Raw genomic sequence first — 19954 nt, forward strand, 5'->3', positions numbered from 1 at the left:
ATAATTCCTTTGCTTCTCAGAGACATGACAGGGTTTACAATGGTTAACACTCTTATTGCATGGGATTTGATATTCTAGGTAGTTTTTAATAAGAAGCATATTTGTATTTCAATATTGAAAAAATTGAAGTCAAAACAACACAGTAAAATAAAATAAAAATCAAATATATCAGGCGATAGAATATGTCTGTTTAAAGAATATTCTTCTTACTATATATAGCTTTGTTTGAAAGAAATTCAATTTTTATATCGCTATCAATCATTCTGCTAATGCCATTCTTCTGCTTAAAGGCATGTGTTATAATGGGTTATTTGTTGACATTGAAATTTACATATTTGATTTAATATTTATATATAAGAAATATATGCTAATTTTACATAATTACAGAGGCAAAAGAGCTAGCTAATACTTTTGGGGTGTTTTATGTTTATCATTTAGAAATACAAGTATAGAAGCAGAAATGGTGATAGGATTAGAGATAACAAGTGGATATAGAAATAACCAAATAAATATAAATGCTTTTTAAAAAACAACTCAAGAATTCACCAAGGCAGTTATTATTAATCCCATGTTACAGACAAGGAAACTGAGGCTCACAAAGATTCGTATCCAAGGAACTATGAAATTTACCTAAACACAACTAATAAAGGTGGAAGCCCAAGCTCTTTTCACTCATGTGACGTCCTTTGTTGACTTTAGGGAAGTATGTTTCTTGGCAGTGTTCAAACAGCAAGCAAGGGAGCCAGTAGTCAAAGAGCTCTCACACCTTAGGAAATACTAAATTAATTAACCTTTTGTGACAATAGTAGAGGGTAAATGTTGAGAACGAATAGTAGGAAGATATGAGTCAATAAGAAATCCTTTGAGATGGAGATGAAACCAGGACCTAATTAAAAGGGAATTCGGGGAGCACCTCTCAGTTGAAGATATCCCAGAGGGTTTGGATTAATTCTGTCATCCCAGTGATGAATGGAGCAGCACTTTCACATTTGTTCACATTTGTTTAAAATTGTGTTGAGTTTGCAAAGTTTTATAGGGCATGGACCTCTAATGATTTCCAGATAGAGCGTTTTTCTATCTCGCCAAGAATAATGCTATATTTTGGCAACTGCTAATTACCACAAAAAGTACTGTGAGAGAAATGTTATGCCAGTTGCTTCAAAGTATTCTAGAATCCATTTCTTATGGGAAAAAAATGTGGCTATATACCTAAAATCTAAAACAAAATAGCATCTTCAAAGTTAAAAATGAAGTAGGTCCCAATTTGGATGCTTATGGATAAGGCAAATCAGAGAGTAAAGCGTTTACTCAATGATTCTGGAAGAACCTAGCACCATACACAGTGACTGGATGCATTTCCTTCGCCTGTTCCAAACTATAGCTCTACATGAGCCACTGACAAGACAGTCAGTTCCTGCACCACATTGCATGAGAGGCTAATTCATGTGAATTTAGTCCTTGCAGGTGGGTGGGATGACACACTATGAAATCTTTCCAAAACTATAAGAAATTTGATTGTCCCCTTCTAGTTTTAAATACAAAATACGTGTCATATACTTTTACATCTATAATGTGGTTTAAGTGCAAATAAGGCGCTTTCTTTAGTCCTTCCAAAAAGGTCATTTTTAATATTTTTGACACAAATGAAATTTCATCCTGCCAACAATTCTAATTACAGTGTATGTATATCTAAACCTGGAGAGTAGCAATAAAGAAGCCTATATCCTGCCATGGTTTTCAAGTTCTCAACAGTAATTTAATAGCAAATTCTGACAAAGTGAGAACTGAAAACATTAACAGTCCTTAACTGGATTTCTCTTGCTATACTAATCATTTCCTTCATCTTTTTGTAGTAAGCCAGGTGACACTGAATAGTTTTTATATCTACTAATCAGGGGAATAGTTTATATAAGACACTATACATGGGAAAATACATATATAAGAATCCCTGCCATCAAAAAGGTATATACTTGGGAAGACAGGTCAAACACATCCAAAATAATTTATTTTAAAGAGACTATTTTGTAAAATTCATATCTTTACAAGCTATAAGCACTACAAGAGTACACACACACACACACACACACACACACACATATGCTGCTAGTGTAACTCTATCACAGAAAAGGGTTGATGCCATAGGGGTGTCAGGAAAAACTTTATCAGTAATAAGGCATGGAAGATGCCATATTGCTGATTATTATCTCATTGAAATATGGACAACTCAGGAAGCATAATGGTTTTTATTATTGTAAATGAAGTTTTGTTTCATCAAAGATGGAGATTATGGAAAAAATTATTTGATTAGTTTATTAGGATTGATGACTGCTATAACAGTAGCTTAAAAAGGAAGTCCTTGAAAAATATGTAGATTGATAGTAATTTCCCCATATTTTCATTCTAAAAGTCTCCTAGAGTTTTTTATTTTCTTTTCCTTAAATGTTTTTCTTTCTTCTTCCTCATAGCTTCAGGGAGGGTAGCTTCATATGAAGTAAAAACAGCCATGCTACTGGCAATGAAGTTTTAGTCTGATAAAAGAAAATTGAATGAAAAGTAAGGAATGTTGATGAGTTTATTTAACAAGAATGACATACCTAAGTTAATAAAGATTCTTTAGAGTGGCCTAAAAAAGTTTCATCAACAAAGTTATTTAAGATAAAATGAACAGAGGAAGAAGCTGACACTTTAAACCAGACCAGAGGCCAAGTCAGGCAAGAGAAATGCTTCAATATAGCTTGCTGTTAGCATACACAAAGAGATATAGGTTGTGAACTAAAATACTTTGCACCTACAGAGACTTGACTCTTTGCAATTTTATAGCTACAGCATATTCAATGGAGAGTGATAGCTCTACTGCAAATAAATAAGAAGGCAGTAAGAAATGGAGTGGAGCAGAGTAATTCTACATGAGAAGAAAACCACCATTAAGGCATATGTATTTTGAGAAGATGAGCATCTTGCTGTGACAGTTAAAAAGCCCAAGTTAATTTTCCACTTTGGGTCCCTTCTGATGCACATTGAAAAATGACACCAGGAAACTGACACCAGAGCAAAACTACACATGTCCTTTAATACATGAAATGTAGCCACTAATTTGCTTTGAGTGAATTTATTCTGGCAGTTCTAAGACCATGTGTGTAAGATAGAGATGATACCCCATATAATGAGCCTCACAGCACCTAGCTCATTGGTTATGGTATTTTGATACAATGAGTCCTTTACCAGAAATTGCTTGTGCATTCAACCAAGAGTGGTAACCTTAAATTGATAAAAAGATGACTTATAATAAATTACAATTCAAAAAGAAGGACTTTGCCTAGATAGGACAAAATCTTAAGGTTAAATTTGTATACAAGGATTTTTCCTTTTAATTCTGAGAATGGTGTGTGTGTGCGTGTGTGTGTTTGAGTAATAAAGGCTCATAAGTGGCTGATTCACTGTAGTGGTAATTAGGGTAGTTGACAGGGAAAGTATATGTCTATATGTATGCATATAATCTCTATATGATTTCTGTACATCATGTGTGTGCGCTAAGTTTTGTGTCCAACTCTACACAACCCCATGGACCATAGCCTGCCAGGCTCCTCTGTCCATGGGATTCTTCAGGCATAAATACTGGAGTGAGTTGCCATGCCCTCCTCCAGGGGATCTTCCCGACCTAGGGATTGAACCCCAGTCTTCTTTGCCTCTAGCACCACCTGGGAAGCCCTCTATGCATCACAATATGTATTACTTACATAAATAATTCAGGGGACTATATTTTACATTTAGCCAATGCAGTAAATATCTCTAGCTTGGCTGACTAATATCTACTGAGAAATAATATGCCAAGTCATTAAAATATATTAAAAGAGGAAAGGGATTGCTTAACCTGATTCAAGAGGTGGTGTACCCAAGAGTATCTTGAAAAGGGAAAGGAAAAAAAACAAACAAACAAACCCACAAACTCTTGACAGTAACTTCCTATTGTGATTTGTTCCTAAAGAAATAATGAAAATTCATGTTACTGAAAGTATGCTGAAGGAAGCATTTAATACTATACTGTAGCAAATAGTTCTTTACTAAGGAGAAGATGGATTGGATGACACACGAGAGGTCTACATTTATTTCTCCTTTCCTCCCTATCTGTCCCTCATTGAACACTTTTGTCTCAAGAAAAGAACAGCATGGTGCCCAAAGAGGCTTCTACTCAGTCTTTACAATTCTTCATTCCTTCCTTTATTTAGTAAAACTGTAAGAGGTTTTTGTTTTGCTTTTATGCTTTTTTGTTCCATATAGGAGTCCAGGAACCATTCACCTTTTGTTCTTGGTAGCTGAAAAATGTAGCATATGGTAAACCTTTTCACTGAATAGGTATTCATGATCATGCATGTGAAAAAGCATTAGAAGAATTTATGAGACATATGGGGACATGGGCTGCATCTGAGACTAAAATCCTGATCACAGGCTTTTCTGTTATCTACTATGATGACTTGTTCTATGGGGGAGGTAAGGACACCCCTCCATTCCTTCCTCAAAGGATAGAACAATTGGAGTTGTTGTACATAATTTAAAAAACCTTAACAGAAATTTGCTTTTTAAATCAAATCATTCTAGAGGCTGTTCTTTGCCATATTCAAGTAATTAAAATAATCAGTGCTATAGTTTTATAATGTTTTTGAAATATAGTGGTAATTATCAAAACAGAAAATGCTCAATGACCAAAATTTTAGTCTTATGCCTTTTCCCAACTCTTAATTGTGTATACTTTTATACAATAATTCCCATGACATGTTATGCTTATAAATTCATTTTTAAAACAAACTTTCAAGTTGGCAAATCTTACATAGTAGGGAAGATGTATAATCTGCCCTTAATTTAGAGGACTGCAAACTCCAGCCTTACAATCAGTTTATTTTGAAAGGCTACTGTTCTCTTATTTGTTTGGAAAGTTTCAGAGATCACATAATTATATGTGGAATATAGGAGAGTAAAGATTATAAAACAAACACCTTGTTGTTACTTCAAAACAGCATTGTTATCACATCTGTGCAATCATGAGGAAGCTGGAAAGGGTGAACAATCAGGAAAAAGAATATTTGAAAGAAAATGTCTAATTTTTAAATTTTATTGTTAAAAACATCAAATTTTAAACTCTGAAAAGGTCCTTCAGATTTCGCCTTGCATTGGAAGTCCTAGTACACTGATTATTGACAAATGTGACTTTAGCTCAGCAGTTGAAATAGGTACTATTGCTATTAGAAATATCTTATGAAATGAGTAAAGCAAAGAAATTTGAGGATTTTCTAATTTGCTTAATGAGAGGTAAACCCATTTCATTCATTGTAACTATTAGTGCATATGTGTTTTCTTAGAAGTATGGCTTGAATACCATTTCATGATTCTAATTAGGCTACACTGCCTTTTGGTGTCTTCATTTAACAGGTAATGTGAATTTAACAGGGACTTTGCTGTGCTCTCTGTTGTATTTTTATAGTATGCAAATAAGTTCAAAATGCCAACACATTCATTATGCTGTATAAAGTTTATACCAGAAAGGTTCCAATCACTTTGAAAAAGATCCTGTCATTATTTCTGTCGTAAATCCCTATGCCAAGCTTCTGAGAAGGATCATTTCAAACTGAAATTTGGAATGTAGATGAAACCCTAAGATGTTTACAAAATGTGGAAATATCTTTGATTTGATTCCCAAGTATCAATAGCATATGAAGGCATGGGAATCATTTATTCAATGATACAATGAATGTTTATTAGTTAAATATCATTCATCATTGTCCTGAAAAGTGAAGCGCGTTAGAGGGTTTGGTTCTACTGTTGTTAACCAAAGTGCCCATTGTTGGCACATGCGGCAGCTCCAAGTGGAGGACGGGGAAGCGTAAGGGTCCAAACATGGAAAAAGCTTCTTGTAAAGAAAGGTCAGATGAGGTGAGGGAAAGTGTGGTGGAGTTGGGGTCTGATGAAGAGGAGGAAGGAAAGCAGAACGAAAGCAAAAATGGAATCATTTGTGTGAAAGGAGGGTGCACAGGCTCCGTTTATTCAGTCATGTGGTTTTCACCCAGCTCCTTTTCCGTGCCTGTTTCAAAGCAGGAGCTGAAGCAGGTGGTCTCATGGGGAGAAAGGTAATGAAGGAGTGCTTACAGAAGTGCATAGGGGAAAGACAGGAGCAATGGAGATGCATGTTTTTCCCGCAGAGCATGGGTGAGAAGAAATGCTTCCAGCTTTGTGGTCTAGAGTGCATGTTCCTTAGACCTCTCAGGGAAAGGGCATGGTTCCTAAGTCCTCTCCAGACTTTCTTCAGCCAACATCACAACCCATTGCAGCATGCTACTCTATCTTTAACATGGAATTTGTTTACAGTATTGGTCCTCTTTAGATATTCCAAGTAAGAAAACATACATGTCGGAGGCTCAAAGTCCTTAGAATTGTTTCTGAGTGAGTAGGAAAAAGATTGTAATCTCAATTCTGGTAAAGCAATTTAAGCCAAAAAATATAAAATTTAATAAATGGTATCCTAGCTATTAGTCAATTTCCTAGTATTTTAGTGAAATCTAAACAATTTTTAAATATCTACAAGATGTGAATTGATCTATACAATTTGATTCTATGGATCTGCCTCCTTTTTTTAAACTACATTAATTTACAAATATGCCCACAATATGATACTACCGAAAGATCAGAGGAGCACATGAAGATGATGCTTTCTACCCTTTCCAATGGCATGTTTTTAAGTCTTATCTGTGGATGTTTAAAACCAAAGTGTAGCGCTATTTCAAAATGTCATTGTTTGCACTCTAAATTGTAGAAAATGGCAAATCTGAATATGATATTATTCTCTTAGTCATAAAAAATAATTGAATTTCATTGAAAAGTATTTCATGTCAAATATATAACACTATGTTATTCTTGGAATAATCCCTATGAAATAAGTGTGGTAAATCAAATTATTCCCATTTTATAGATTGGGTAGCTGATGCAAAAACATATCTAAATGATATGTTAGTATTTGATTATTCCTTTAACAAGTAGGTAGAATCACCTCACTGTTCTGTATCCAAACTCTTCCTCCAGTGGAGAATACATTCCCACTGAGGTGAGAAAGACATTAACTATTTTAAATAAAATGACATAATAGTGCCATGGGAAAGAAAATAGAGCTGGGAGGGGATGGTTTGCAATCTTAAAGTGTCACTGAGGCAATGACATTTGAACAGAGACAGGAGGGAAGTATGGGAGAGTGCCTGTGGGTGTCTGGAGAAGAATATGGAAGGTTGAGGCAGAGTCAGAGTCCCCCAAGGGTGGGCAGCTTATCCCACAGTAAGGTGGATTTAAGCATTCCTATAGCTGAGCACCGAAGAATTGATGCTTTTGAACTGTGGTGTTGAAGAAGATTCTTGAGAATCCCTTGGACTGCAAGGAGATCCAACCATCAATCCTAAAGGAAATCAGTCCTGAATATTCTTTGCAAGGACTGATGCTGACGCTGAAACTACAATACTTTGGCCACCTGATGTGAAGAACTGACTCATTTGAAAAGACCCTGATGCTGGGAAAGATTGAGGGCAGTAAGAGAAGGGACAGAGAATGAGATGGTTGGGTGGCATCACCAACTCGATGGACATGAGTTTGAGTAAGCTCCGGGAGTTGGTGATGGACAGGAAAGCCTGTCGTACTGCAGTCCATGGGGTGGCAAAGAGTCAGACACGGCTGAGCGACTGAACTGAACTGAACTGATAGTATTTCTCTGAGGTAATAGCACATAGTTGGGAACGAGTAACTTGTGTGTTTTTAAAAGTCCCTGACTTCCTAAAAGCTTTCCTTTTAACAAACACTTACTGCATTTCAACTGTTTTATTTATTTCTGTATTCAACGAATACTTTGTGTTCCTAATATGTGTCAAGTACATTAGTAAACAGAACAAGCAGTCCCAGCCCACAAGGGACATATGCTGAGATGGAAGACACAGCCTACATCCTCCAGAAGCTTACCATCCAGTGCTTAAGACACAATACCACTATCGTACACAACAGGATTATCTAATTGAACATGCATTAAACATGCAGTCATAGTTAATGAGAGCAAAAGAGCTACATCTCATAAAACAATTACAATAATGTTTAGTATTTACATAAAAGTTTCATTTCGGATTTAAAGTCTTTACAGAAAATAATCTTTGTAATACCCAAGTGCTACATGTTTGGTATTGGAAGAAGTGCCCAGACTATCTCATGTAGTTCACCATTCCACATAATTTTCTTGAGAGTTTCTTTATTATTATTTTATTTTTAACTTCTTTTTTCCTTCAAATTCCTATGTCACATTTTAACACGGTATTAGTTAACCTTATTAATTTATGAAGGAATTTAATTAAGTGAATATTTATGTCCTCTAAATAGAAAAAGTTTTAAACTGAAATATAGAAACTTTATATTTCAAATCAACTCCTTTATGTGCCTTTGAAAGGCTAAGTCCTTGAGTGAACTACATCAATACAGCAACATATCATGACCTTTTAAATAGAAGAAAAATCAAATCTCATACATAGGTTTTATGTAGGTAACATTTTTGTGTACGTGGAATTCAGATTTTATGACTTCAGTTGACTTACTGCAACCTCAATGAAGGGTCAACAGTGATCAGTCAGTTCAGTTCAGTTGCTCAGTCATGTCCAACTCTTTGCGACCCCATGAATCGCAGCACACCAGGCCTCCCTGTCCATCACCAACTCCCGGAGTTTACTCAAACTCATGTCCATCGAGTCGGTGATGCCATCCAGCCATCTCATCCTCTGTCATCCCCTTCTCCTGCCCCCAATCCCTCCCAGCATCAGGGTCTTTCCCAATGAGTCAGCTCTTGGCATGAGGTGGCCAAAGTATTGGAGTTTCAGCTTCAGCATCAGTCCTTCCAATGAACACCCAGGACTGATCACCTTTAGGATGGACTGGTTGGATCTCCTTGCAGTCCAAGGGACTCTGAAAAGTCTTTTCCAACACCACAGTTCAAAAGCATCAATTTTTTGGCTCTCAGCTTTCTACAGTCCGACTCTCACATCCATACATGACCACCAGAAAAACCATAGCCTTGACTAGACGAACTTTTGTTGGCAAAGTAATGTCTCTGCTTTTTAATATGCTGTCTAGGTTGGTCATAACTTTCCTTTAACAACCTAAATCCAGTTAGACATTGTAGATTAAAGCCAGTGTCAAAATCATGCTATGAAGGCAGTAAATGGCTTATAGGTATAAAAATATATAATAGTCTTGGTAGTTTTATATATGCACTTTTTCTCCATTATTGCAGCAAGTACTATAATCTTTATAGAGATGAACTAGAATTTTTTTTTAACAAATAATAAGTAACAAGAGGACATCCTTCCTTCCATAGACATTTGTTAAATGCATTAGATGCTATGCAATGCTGAACCAAAAGATAAGAAAATAAAGGTGAATAAAAAGTAACATGTTTTTCCATTGAGTGGAGTAAGGGAAGACAGTGATATAAATAAGCACACATTTGTGATATAGTGTGACAGGAACTGGAGTAGAGAAGCAAATTCATCACCCTCAGATATCAGTAAAGACAGTAGTTCTGTCTTTGAGATCATTGAGTGCAGTAGAATAGAAGTTAGCTCTGTGTTAAACTTAAAGAGTGAATAGAAGATATATGGTCAGAGGAATGGAGAGGACTATAAAAAGAAGAATCTGCACACAGAAGAGAATGGAAACCTAAAAACAATCTGGTGGCCAGTATATATAGGGAATTCAGTTTGGTGGGTCAAGATAAGGGACAGCAAGGTGATTTGGAGCCACATTATAAGGGGCCAGTACTACCCTATTTTCATTCCTTAATGTTTTTAGGTGGTTAGGAAACAGCGGATCATCTCATTGGGTCTTTCTCACTTGATCTTCCTTTGACTTCATGATTTCCTAGGGAGTTCCGCCTGCCTATCCTAGCTTAGATGGTATTTATAGAGTCACAGTGAAATAATACATTGAGCAAGAACACAGCAATAATGTTAGTCTCTGAGAATAAAAGTAATAAAAATTGACACACATTGAATAAAATCTACTGAGTATAAAAATAAACCCACAAGGTTTTCTATAAATGTGTATTTAAGGAATGCAAAAAATGATTCAGAGGAAAAAATACTATAGGTAGAGAGTTCAAGATGTATAGTTACTCTTGTTAGCTATACAATCATGAGTATTACTTAACTTCTTTAAATACATTTTTTCTTTCATATATGCAAATCCAGACTGATAAGTTTCTCTTCATCATGATTAGAGGTAATGCATGTACTTGGGGCTTCCCTGGTGGCTCAGAGGTTAAAGTGTCTGCCTCCAATGCGGGAGATCCGGGTTCGATCCCTGGATGGGGAAGATCCCCTGGAGAAGGAAATGGTAACCCACTCCAGTATTCTTGCCTGGAGAATCCCGTGGACGGAGGAGCCTGGTAGGCTACAGTCCACGGGGTCGCAAAGAGTCGGACTCGACTGAGCGACTTCACTCACACTATGTGCTTGGCACGTGCAAGTACACAGCAAGTGCTATTTCTTACTGTTGTTATTGTTAAACTTAATAAAAGTGGTATCAGTTAACTTTGGCTATATAAGAAAACACCCCAGACTTAGTTGCTTGAAACAACTCTTAATTTAATTCACAATTCTGCATGCATGTGAGTGATTTGGGTTGAGCTAAACCGTGGTTCTTCTGGTCTCAGTTTGTCTTGCTCCATCTATAGTCAGCTTCCGGGTGGGCGATGGGCTGACTGGTCCCAAGTAGCCTCAGCTGGCTGGCTCTTCCCTGTTCCGTGTGATCTCTGGTCCTTCAGCAGGCCATGCTTACTTGATCACACGACTAGGCAGGATTTTAAGAGAGTAAACAGAAAAGGAGGACAGGCCTCTTTCAAGCTGTGGCTTGATACTGGCACAGCATCACTTCTGCCATATTCTGTTGATTGAAACAAGTTACAAAGCCCAGATTCAAGAGGCAGGTAAGTAAATCCCCCACTTAAAGAGTCGCTGCACATTTACATTGCAGTGGCTTCCCTGGAGGCTCAGCTGGTAAAGAATCTGCCTGCAATGTGGGAGAACTGGGTTCCATCCCTGGGTTGGGAAGATCCCCTGGAGAAGGGAATGGCAACCCACTCTAGTATGCTTGCCTGGAGAATTCCATGGATAGAGGAGCCTGGCTGGCTACAGTCCATGGGGTCCCAAAGAGTCAGACATGACTGAGCAACTAACACACTACATTGCAGAGGGGTATGAGTGCAGAGAAGGCACACCTTTGTTCAAATGATTTACCACAAGAGGACTGAGAACACAAAATCAACTAGAATCTCTAATGTAAATTGAAAGGATGGGAAATCAATATAGTATTGTCTTGATGTAGTCAAGAGTAACTTCGAGTCAAAAGACCAGAGCTTAATCCCTGCCTCTGCTATTGATTTATTTGCCCCTGGTAAAATAAATTATCTGTGCTCATTATTCTCAATATAAGGTTTTTTACATTCAAAATTATTATGCTAAATAAATTAAATAATAGATGTGAAAGTGTGTATTAAGTGTAAATATATAAATAAATGATTTTTATTCTTTGATATAAAGTACATTTTATTAAGTATGAGAGATTCTTGAATACTCTTACCTTGAACCATCTGTCTGTTCTTATTGTCTCTGTAGACTATAAAAATTTACTTACATTTAGATATTGTAAATGTAATGCAATGCATTATTTAACTACTTGGATTACTTGCAAAGTGTGTTACTTTCAATCTCTTTTCTCAGTTACCTATTTCAGTATTCCTTTGAGGCAAATATTTTTTGAATCCTAATTAAATATAAGGTAAAATACTAGATGCTAGTTTTTTCATTGGAAAAGACCCCGATGCTGGGAAAGGTTGAAGGCAAAAGGAGAAGGGGGTGGCAGAGGATGAGATTATTAGACAGCATCACCAACTCGATGGAGATAAATTTGAGCAAGCTCTGGGAGATAGTGAAGGATGGAGGAATCTGGTGTATTGCAGTCCATGGGTTCGCAAAGAGTTGGACATCGCTTAGTGACTGAAAAACAGCAACAGCTAGATGCTAGCAATACAGTGATGAAAAATATGGGCTCTAACCAACTAAACTTTGGTCATCTTTTGAAAAACGTAGAAACACCAATTTAATACAGTATAACAAATGTTATGATAAAGAAATGCAAAGGATGCTGTGGGATGTCAGAAGAGGGGTGCCTGACAAAGAGAGGGAAGGGTGAACAAGTAAGCCTTCCTAGGAGAGGTAATGTCCAAAAGAAGAGCAGGGATTTGCTAGGCCAAATAATCTAAAATTCAAAGCCAAATGATCACCTGGTTAGAAACCATTGTTTTAGCCCCTTGCTTGAATAAACCTGGCTTCTACCTATGTTTGCAACTCCATTGCCCATGAAGTGAAGCCATTCATTTCCTCCAAAGCTAACTGAACTTCTTGAGAGTCCTTAAACAGAGCATATTCCTTAAAGGCAACACACCTTGCCTTTGTTTCTGCTGCTTAGTACAAGTGGAGTAGTCTTGGCTGTTTTATTCTAATTGGTTTCCAATAAATACTCATGTATGATTTCAGAATCAGTTAAGAGTTACTGTTCTATGAGACCTTCCCTGATTCACACAGGTACAAATAATCACTCTTTCCTTTCTGCTCTCACTGTATGCTGTTTCATACACTATAATTATTTTTGTATCAATTTACATATGTCTGCTTTATTATACCATATGCTCCTAGAGCACAGGGACCATTCCTTATTCATTCAAACAAAAAGAATAGACATATGGTCAAGAGAATACAGAATACATATTACGTTCAGGAAACAAAGTATTTAATTCTTTGTGGTTGAAACAAATGTTGCATTGTGGTCTTGTATAGCATATTAAAGAGTTGGATTTTTATCTTGAAGTCAGATTTGAAGCAGAAGTGTGATATGATCAGGTTTGTCTCTTTAGATAGATCTGGCAGATGGCTTAGGTTGATATCAGAGATGGGGAGACTAATAGGAATCTATTTCAGTAATCCAGGGGAGCAAGCGTGAACATCTTAACTAAAGCAGTTATGATGAAAGAGTCAGAGACACCTAGAAGAGATATTTGAGGAGTAAATTAGAGCAATACTTCTCAAGCTTTCCTGCAGGTTAGAATTACCTGGAGGTCCTTGAGAAAACACTGATGTCTGGGCCTAAATACATACAAATGTAGGAGTTATGTTTTTAACTCTCCAGATGATTTCAGTGCTCAGGCAACTTTGAAAACCTGTGGACTAGAGAGTATTTGGAAATAGTTGGGTGTAGGCACTGAGAGAAATGTAGAAAGAAAATCTAGTTTTCTAACTTGGAACAAAAGCATAGAGTACAAGCATATTTAATGGAGAGAGAATGCAAATTCCGGGTGGAGAAGTTTAAGTTTGATTTTGGGCAAGTTGAATGTAGGTTCTTGAAGGTAGTTGAATATGCTGTTCTTATACTCAGGAGAAAGACACAGGTTGGAGGCGTTTCTGAAGTTTCTACATACAGGTATTCCCTGAAATCATTATGAATATGATGTCTAAGGGATGTGCATGAAACAATGCTAAAAGAGGACCATGAGTACAACCTGGGGACGTTAATATGTAAAAGATGGCCAGGGGCAGAAGAGGCTGAGAAGGAATAGCAAAAATAGGAACAATAAGGATAAAAGGATGTATCTCAAGAGCCCACATGGGGAGGGTTTCAATCATGAAGCTGGAGGTGGTTAACCACCTCAGTGCTGGAAAGAGTTCTGGTAAAGGTTTGGGCTGAAAAGTATCTAATTTTTGTAACTGGTGACCAATAGTAGATCAGTTTCTAGATACAAAGGGGATGAAAATTAAATAAAAAACTAGTAAAGTAAAAGTGAAAGTCAGTCAAACGTGTCTGACTCTTTGCGACCCCTTGTACTGTACAGTCCATGGAATTCTCCAGGCCAGAATACTGGAGTGGGTAGCCTTTCCCTTCTCCAGGGGATTTTCCCAACCCAGGGATTGAACTCAGGTCTCCTGCATTGCAGGTGGATTCTTTACCAGTTGAGCTGCAAGGGAAGCCCAAAAACTAGTAAGAAGTGATGAAAAGAAGAGGGAAAAACAGCAGTTACTGTAGTTTCTGAGTAGTCTCCAGTTGTTCATTTCTTGTTCCAGTGGAAAACATCTCTGATTTTCTTTTTTCTTTTTTTCTTTTTTGCTCATATTACTTTATTTTATTTTAATTGGAGGCTAATTACTTTACAATATTGTAGTGGTTTTTGCCATACATTGACATGAATCAGCCATGGATTTACATGTGTTCCCATCCTGAACACCCCTCCCGCTTCCCTCCCCATCCCGTCCCTCTGAGTCATCCTAGTGCATCAGCCCTGAGCAGCCTGTCTCATGCATTGAACCTGGACTGGCTATCTGTTTCACATATGATAATACACATGTTTCAATGCTATTCTCTGATCATCCCACCCTCACCTTCTCCCACAGAGTCCAAAAGACTGTTCTATACATCTGTGTCTCTTTTGCTGTCTCGCATATAGGGTTACCGTTACAATCTTTCTAAATTCCATATATATGCGTTAGTATACTGTATTGGTGTTTTTCTTTCTGGCTTACTTCACTCATTAGAATTGATTCAAATGTATTCTTTTTAATGCCTGAATAATATTCCATTGTGTACATGTACCACAGCTTTCTTATCCATTCATCTGCTGATGGACATCTAGGTTGCTTCCATGTCCTGGCTATTGTAAACAGTGCTGTGATGAACATTGGGGTACACGTGTCTCTATGAAAACTTTGTGCACATTTTGTAACTTTGGACATGACTTTTACATATTAGAAATAGTTGTATAAGCAAGATATGTGTATGTCCCAAAATAAGCAAAGAAAGAAAACACTAAATTTTAAAATAATATAAAGAAGAACTTTAAGAGTACTATTCTCATTTGCAACCATTAAGTTAACAATAACCATATAAAATTTGAAGAGCTTGTGAGTTTTACTCTTAATGTTCTTCTCTCAATGTGTACATTTCAGGAAAATTGTACCAATCTCATTTTCACTATATTCATATAATGGCATAAAGAACATTTACAATTTGAATGTCTTACAATTAATTAATATTTAATGAACATTTTTTTTTAGTTTAAATGTCTTTGAAAATCACATGTCCCATGTTATTTTTCCTCCTCAATGTAGTATAATCCCTGTAGTGTTAGGAAAGATTTTGTTAAATTGTTTGAGAAAACCTAACTTGACTACTTGTTACACTGTTCCCCTTTGTCACTGTGCACTTTGCCAGTTTTTCCCTACTAAAAAGTTTAGGTTGTCTTGAAGCTGAACTGTTGACTAAATTTCCATTGTAGGTCACAGAATGATTACAGAATACCAAAATAGTATTTCCGAACCTGTGTTGTAATCATAGACTGCACATGCTTGGAAATTTGACAAGACAGCCAAAGATAAAACTTGGAAGTTTTATATTGTTCTTCACCTTAATTTTTGACATGCAGACTTCATTGTCATTCAGCTTGAAAAAAATGCTTAATAAAATCATTTTATTTATTCCATAAGGAAATGAATTATATAAAAAATAATTTGACTGGGAAATGTGATTCTTTAATTTAAAGCTTTGAAGGATGACAGTTGAAGCCATTTAGCACTATTTTTTCTTGCTGTGGAGTAAGTGTCCTGTTTTTTTTAACCTATGAAGTCTTTTTCAGGGAGAAACAACACAAAATCTGATTCATAAACTATTATAGTTGGCATTTTATATGCTTTAGAACATTAATGTTTAATAGAAATTGAATGTTTACACATTGTAATTTTAGGCTACATGCATTAGTCAAAATGAATGTCAAAACTATGTAAAACTGCAATTTAAAAGTATTCTCTCAACAACAGAATTAGATATAAGAATGCCCTCTTATGGAATGAATCAAATTTTAGTGACCGAAGCAACAAAAAACATCTTGATAAGATGAGTTTCAACTTTAAAGTAATTTATAAAACCTGTTTTATGGTCAGCCATGTAAAGGGAGCTCTCTTCTTTGTTCTAATTTTCTAAACTATACTGTCCTTTTACTAATTTCATCTTACAAAAACATATACTGATTAAATATTTTTGCCTTTCTAGCCTAGTAATCTTACCATAACCCCTTGGTAAATTTTTGTTCCCATTTTCTTAGATGTCTAGGTGAATACTTTCATCTCCCTCTCATCCTTCTAAACCTCTGTCTCTACTTCTCTTAACTATCAGTAGGAGACCTCATCTGTTACATGGTAAAGAAAATCTAAACATCATGGAAGATAATTTCATCTTTTCCACACCAAATCTGTAAACTCAACTACATCCATTCCTGTTTTCTGTCTATTCTGACTTTTAACATTGTTAGGCTGGAAACAATGCCTCTGCTCCTTGCACAGTTTACATTCTCTACTTATGTGGTAGATTCATCATCACCTCTTGGCTTTTCAACAGTTTCCTCCTCTTTTCCATGTCACTTCTACCAGTATAAAAACATATGTAATATATAGCCCATTAAAAAAAAGAACAAACTCTCACTTGCCCTCCCACAGCCCTTCATTTACTGCCTCATTTCTCTTTCAGCAAGCCCACCAATACTATTAGAAGGCTTTGTGTATCGCTTCCCTAATTCCTTCATGTTCTCTTTATTCAGTCTACTATAGTCTGACTATCTATCCTCCCTGCTTCACTGACACTTCTCTTGTAAAGGTTACCAGTGGCATCTGTATTGCCAAATCCTCTGGACACTTCTCTGTTTTCTTACATCAGCTCTCAGAAGCATCCATCCTCATAAATTTCTCCTTTCTTTATGGAACATTTCCCCCTCTTGGCGTTTGTGACACCACATTCTAATGTGACTCTAGGTCAATCCTCATCTCTTTCATTTTGTCTTGTTTTTTTCTATTCTGTTTGTAAAGTCACTAAGCCAGGTGGCCTTTAAATACCATTAATGATGAAGTCTTAAAATATTCACTTTCAACCCTAACTTCTTTAGTGAATTCTATACTCATATATCCAGTGTCACAAGTGATGTCATCACTAATAGTTTGCTAAATATTTTATATGTAATATATTAAAGTCAAACATCTTAACAGTTCCTGACTTATAATTGCACTAGGCTTTGTCCCATCTCAGTGAAGCATCTATGTTACATTCAGTGGCTCAAGCCAATAATCTAGGGATCATCCTTAATTTCTTCTTTTTTCTCACCTCCTGAGTATAACCATTGACCCTTCTAGCTCAGATTTCCATGTCTGGCCATTTCCATGAATATTACACAAGTCATGTTATTTCAACTTCACTGGACTGTCCGCTTTTACCCTACAGCCCCCTCATTCCGTTCCCTTATGAAGTAGCCAGCATCTTTTAAAAATGTAAATCAGATCATTTTATTACTCTTTTTTAAACCTTTCAGTGGTCTTCTGGTACCTCCCATATGCATGCATACGTGTGTGCTGAGTCATTTCAGTTGTGTCCTACTCTTTGCGACCCCATGGACTGTAACCCACCAGGCTACATGGGATTTTCCAGGCAAGAATACTGGAGTAGGTAGCCATGCCCTTCTCCAAGGGATTTTCCCCACCCAGGGATGGAACTGGCATCTCCTGTGTCTCCTGCATGGCGGGTGAATTCTTTACCACTAAGCTGCCAGGGAAGCCCCATTACCCCTGTAAAAAATACCCTCACTCCCACAGGTTTCAGCTCCCAGAGAAATGACTGCTTCCTTCTTCCATTTCTTTTTGCACTCTTCTTGCCCTGTCATGAAGCACCAGTGACAAAGGCCTTCTATTTTTAAGTGTATCATGATCACTCCTACTCCAGAGTTCCTGTACCTGGAATGCAACTCATCTAATGTGGCTTTATGCATCCCTATGATTCTCCATCTTGCTCACCTGTAATGTTTTTAAATCTTGAACCGAAAATAGTCCAAATAATGTATTCTTTAATGACTTTTTTCCCCTCCTAAAAATGTAGGGACTTTCCCTGTTTCCTTCGTCACTTTAGAGTTACAGATACTGGCACATAGGTCTCAAAGAAATACTGATTGTTGAATAATCAAAGACTCTGAATCAGTGTCTTAAACTCCTCTATATGTCATTTAGTGCCTACTACAGTAGGTACTCAGTTTTCATACTAAGTGATTAACTAATATTGTTTGAGTCTCTCACTTGACTCTTAAAATGTTCATAAAATGTAGGATTAGTTAAAACTATAGCATTTGGTTTTTATGTGTTTTAAAATATAAGCCATAAAAAGGGGCATTAGAAATGGCATAAATTAAATGAAATATAGGGCAATGTTGCTGTGTTTTAAAAATGTTTCATTGGGTATTCATTTCTAGTAACTTTTCATAATGTTTCACAATATAAAATATACATTAACTCTTTTTTTCCATAAGAAAAAAGTAACCTGTCTTCCTTTGCTTGATTAAAAACCAAGCACTGCAAAACACGGAAGGGCTTTCTAATCCTCAAAGAAAGATTAAATTCTGTTCAGTGTTCTTTTACTGTTGATGTGTTTTAGCCTGGCTTTTTGAAAAATCCTTGGAATAAAATGATTTGGGGTCATCTTTATTCCTCTGAAATAGAATGTCAACATATATTTTCACGAACCATCCTTTGATTTTAGATAAAGATATTTAGACTTCTTAGATAATTTAGCCTTTAAAAATAAGGTATAAAGTTATTTTTCCTTTAAATTTACTTGACAGAAAAAAAATGCTTAGGAAGTTATTTTAAAAGTGACAGTTTTAGTTTTGCATGTAGTAATTGTCAAGACTGTCAGTGATAGAAACCAGAATATAACTTGAGTTTTCTTAAGTCAAATGTGATATTTATTGGTTCACTTGAACAGGCATGTTAGTGGTACACCAGACTTAAAAGTGACAGAACCGTGTCTCCATCTTGCATCTCTACTTTGCTTTGCCTCTGCTTTTTATCATCCTAGTGCAGCTAGCTTTGAGTGGGAGTGGGAGGGTTGGCTTGGGTAAGTAAGGAATCCGTCAGTGATTACTAGCTGCTATGAACACACTTTATTCCAGTTTAGGGACCAAAGAGGAAAAAAGTCTTTATCTCCCCAGCTCAACTGAAGGACTTCAATGAGAGTAGAGTAGCTGATTACTGTGATTAACCCTGTTGGAGATATTTTCCCAGCTTTTTGGGTAAGAAGGTAGAGTCTGTTTTTTGAAGATGAGGAACAGGGTGGTGCTTAGCTATTCAGAGCACACAAAACTTCTGTCTGCTCAGCATAATCTATCTCTCCCACCTGTGGCCACCCCTCCCCAAGGACAGCATGCCCCAAATCATACCCAGTCACTGCGTTCCTAGGCATTTGATGGCACCAATGTTCTCAATGTCCAGGACAGTTCTCTGAGTGTTATTTACTTCTCTCTATCAAGCCCAAATGTACTCCTCATAATCTTGGGGACTTAAAAGGTGAATGATGATTCTAACCAATCCAGGCACAATCAATATATATTTGAAGAAAAAACAGCTTTGTCAAAATAAAAATCACCATTTAGTAAAGAGGAACTATGTTAGTCCCTACTTGAGAACATCTATCATATCCAGTTGTCAGGGCCAGTGAACCTTGCTTTCCCGGAAGTGGCTTCCTTGGTCAGCCCATCTGCCCACCTGGACCCTGCCCACTAGAAGGATCTTCCCTGTTGTCCTCTGTGGCGCCTGAATGGAACACTGGGGAGGAGGATGCCATCCTCATTTAGCAGTCACTTCATATTTATATGGGAGTATAAACTTGAGCGTTACTTTGTCATAACTGGAGGCAAGTTTGGTTTTTGTTTTTTGTCTGTGTTTCTTGGTTTTGAATAGAACTCCCTAAAAACCTAGTTCTACTGTTTGTCTCTTTCACCACAGAATCAGTATCTAATGCTAAAGTCATTTTTTTCAGT

At 36.7% G+C, this 19954-nt stretch overlaps 1 protein-coding gene across 2 annotated transcripts in view; it reads left to right on the top strand.

The window, feature by feature from the left end:
- Positions 1 to 19954, top strand: part of DPYD (dihydropyrimidine dehydrogenase) — an 882445-nt gene that overhangs the window by 549033 nt on the left and 313458 nt on the right. The gene's annotated exons all lie outside the window — the stretch shown is intronic.

This window comes from Cervus canadensis, chromosome 2 (assembly GCF_019320065.1).
Source record: "Cervus canadensis isolate Bull #8, Minnesota chromosome 2, ASM1932006v1, whole genome shotgun sequence".
Taxonomy (NCBI): Eukaryota; Metazoa; Chordata; class Mammalia; order Artiodactyla; family Cervidae; genus Cervus; species Cervus canadensis.